Raw genomic sequence first — 3,957 nt, 5'->3', positions numbered from 1 at the left:
TTATGTTTTTCCCGGTGTTCAGACCGAAGAAGTTTCCGACGATCAGGTCGATGTACTTATGTTTTTCCGGTGTTCAGACCGAAGAAGTTTCCGACGATCAGGTCGATGTACTTACGACGCTCAGGCATTGGTTATCCCTGTGTTGCCATTTATTTTGGTATCCAGGTCGACGTTTCTGTTTCGGTATTCAGGCCGATTTCTTTTCCGCTCCAGACGGATTGTTCCTTCAAGACTGTTTCTTTGCCGATCCTGACAGGCATTCTTGTATTATATCCAGTCGGTGCAAATTTCTACGGTTCTTTTGTATTCAATCCCTGTTTACCCTGAAAGTCTGACAGCCACTGCTATCATCCGTTCGGGTTCCCAGCTGATTGAATAGGGGCAGCTGTAGCACCTCAAATTTGCACCTATCATTGTACATACATTTTCATATTAGGTCATAGCATATCATGATCCATGGCATAGCATTGCATTGTCCCCAGTTGCCTCAAGAGCAAGCAAGTCAAGAATTAGGTCAAACTGATCAGGAGATCAGTCAACCAAGCAAGCAAGGGTATTTCTCAAGGAGCCAAGGCCCTAGGGTTTGTCCAACAAGTTCACATGACTTGGAGGTCCATTTGAAATGTTCAAGTCAAGGGTCGGATATTCAGAAGCCATCAGTTCATGCACAGTCAGTCAAAAACCCTAGAAAGTCAAAGTTGGTCAACTGTGGTTGATTTTATGGTTTTGATGGATGGATTTGGTTTGAGAGAGCTTGTTCATGTCCCCATAGGCCTCATATATCATGGCAATCAATATCATTGAAGAATTTGAAGCCAATCAGAAAATTTCCAAAAATAGAAACTGGACCTGTAATTTTAACTGCCAAAAATGGAAACTTCTTGATCCCAAACTTACATCATGATACAAGCTTCAAATGAATTTTTGCCCAACATGAAAGTTGAAGATCTTGTTCTCCCATTTCCAAAAAGTCCAAGAACACCCAAATCCCATGAATGGTTTGCAAGATATGGTCAAATCATTTTCACATTTTTTTGAACTTCAACAAGCCATATCTCATGATTCCTTTGGCCAAATTTGATGGGGTTTTTTCCTACAAACTCCATTTAATCCCCTCTTTCCAAAAATTCATTCATCATTCACCAAAACCTTGCCAATCAAAATGGCATTTTTTGACTTGTCTCATTTAAATTCAAGTTTGACCAATGGTTGACTTTTTGATTTATCCATTTTCAGCATAATTGGCCATTTGGAAATTGTTTTAATTGTCATTTGAGACTTGCCAAGGCCCAAAATTCGAGCAGCTTGCTATCATACCACCTCCATTTGCATTTTTGGCCAAATTAGTAAAAATGCATTTCACTTCATTTAAGCTAATCAAGTTTAGCATGTGATTAAGCAACCTTAAACAGTCATATATAATCACATTTTCTGAGTTTCTCAACCCTAGCCACAGCCTCTAAACAACAGAAATTCTCATTCTCTCATCTTTTGCATTTTGCTCACTTTGCAAATTCTGCCAAAATCCTCAAAGGACACGAGCAACCCTTGGTATTTCCATCATCTACCAACAATTTGGAGCTTGTTTGGAACCCTGTTTCATTGCTGTAACATCATTTCGTGCTGCTGCTACTTGGAGCTACAACAATGGTGAAATCTGATTTGGACATCCCCAAGCCTTGCTGAGCTCGATTACCTCAAGTATCCACCATACCAAAGCATAAGGAGGGTCTGTTGGAGTTTGAAACATACAAATAACCACTGCATCTTAACTTTGCTTCAGAATCAAGTAAGTTTCGATCTCCTCCATTTGCCAAACTACAACATGCTTAATGTAGGTCTTGTTATGCTGAGTCTATTGCAAGTTGAACCACTTAAAACGATTGAGAAATGCATGAGAAATCTGAGAATGAAGTTTTGTGTTCATATGTTTTTTGATCGATTCTCTTTCCACAGCATGTTTCCATGAAAATTGATGATAGATTTGTCTTTACCATGCTTAGATGAACACATTGATGTACTATTTATCCATTTCTGGAGAGTTTCATTCATGAGCAAGTTTTGATGTTCAGTTTTCCTTTGCTCGATTTGTGAAGTATGCTTTGATTTAATGAAAATAGATGTTGGATTCGTATTGGCCTTGCTTTGATGAACATTTCTGGGTAGCCAATTTTAAATTCTGGGATTTTTTTTATGAAACTCGATTGGGAAGGGGTGATGTTCATGATGCTGTGTGATAAACCCTAGTCTCCATGTGCATTGCCCAGATTCTTTGGATTTCATACGTTGCATTGTTACTGCTTAAGCATGCTGGCCAATCATAATATTCTATTCCATGGCCCTAAGCGTTGTCGTTTAGATTAGTGAAGCGCACAATTGCAAAAATGCCACTGGTCAACCTTGGTTGACTTTCCATTCCATGTTATGTATTCATGTTTGTTCCAAATTGTTCATCATCTTCCATAAATCATTTCTCACTCAATTTAACTCCAAAAATCATGAAATTTTTTCCATAATGATCACATGAATGTCTACTTTTTTATCATTATTTTTCCAGATTTTTTTTTATCAGTGAATTTTAATTGGCCTTAGGGTTTGTATTATGTGACCATATCTTGTACATGTTGCCAAAACCATTGTGAAATACTCATGTTGCATCCATTTGAGTTGAAATTTTTTGTGCATAATCTACACTCATCCATGCTTATTTTGGTATAAATTTCATGATTTTATCATATGTGGATTGAGAGCTTTGATTTTTTGAAGTAGGGTGTGACAACTTGTGTCACACCAATGATGTGCATTTTCATGATTTTTGTTGACATGTTTCCTGACCTTAAAATAATGTAAAATTTTGCATGAACCATCTCTTATATGTCTAGTATGTGTATGAATTTTCTTGGATTTAATCATGCCATTTTCTATTTGTTTGAGATTTTTCTTCCCTGCCTAGTCAATTGTTGACTTTGTGTGACACTTCTTGCCTTTTCATTTGGGAAATTCTCATATCTTATTGTATGATCATTAAATTTCATATGTGCATACTAGACATCTTGAGCTTTGCATTGGTGTTGATCCCATCCATTTCTCATCTGTTTTCATTTTGTTATGATTTTTTGAAGTTGACCCATGTTTGTTGACCTTCATTGTGCATGCTTGAAATTATGTTGACTTCCTGATTTTAATTGACCATCTTCCCATGATCCAATTGAGTTAAAATTTCATATGCATGCTATGTTATGGATTATGATTGAGTATGAATTATTTGATGATTTTTGAAATTGTTTGGGTTGACTTTTGATGCAAGTCATTCTGTTGACTTCTTTGAGCCTTCATTTGCCATGCTTTGGTTTCCTTATGCTTATGAATTGATGATGGTGCATGATATGAACATGAATCCAATTGTGTTTGCTTCCTAAATGTTTGAACTTGACTTTGGTTGACTTTCATTTGCTGTTTTGACTTTTTCATTTGTTTTTGACCCTAGGCTTGTCCTAGTGGTCTTTTGGCTTATGATTGAGTTTATGTTTCAGGTTAAGCAACAATGCCTCAAAGATCATACAAATGTGATTGAGTTTGATTACATATCATGTGCTAACCCTTGTTTTGTAGGTGGCATGACTCAGTTGACTTGAGTTTGTGCTTTGCACATTGGTTCCTCTGTGTTGACTTTTGTTTACCAATCCCTTTTGTTTTAAACTGTTGAACTGTTTACTGATTGGTTTGACTTTTTTCAGGTACCTTTAGTTGCTTAAGTTCTTTGAACTTGCTTTGCTTTGCTTTTTTAGCAACTTGCTTGAGGTATAATCTCTTTTACTTCATGTAGTCTGGAAGACCTGGCCTGTTACTTGGCCAGGCAACTGTCTGAAGTCCTCCTTAAGAGGCAATGCTTGTGTATGTTTAATTTGTCCTTGTACAGAGTCAAAGACCTCCTAAGTGAAGAGGCAATTGGCAGAA

The sequence above is a fragment of the Lathyrus oleraceus genome, chromosome 7, assembly GCF_024323335.1.
Source record: "Lathyrus oleraceus cultivar Zhongwan6 chromosome 7, CAAS_Psat_ZW6_1.0, whole genome shotgun sequence".
NCBI classification, from domain to species: Eukaryota; Viridiplantae; Streptophyta; class Magnoliopsida; order Fabales; family Fabaceae; genus Lathyrus; species Lathyrus oleraceus.
This window is presented reverse-complemented; position numbering follows the sequence as displayed.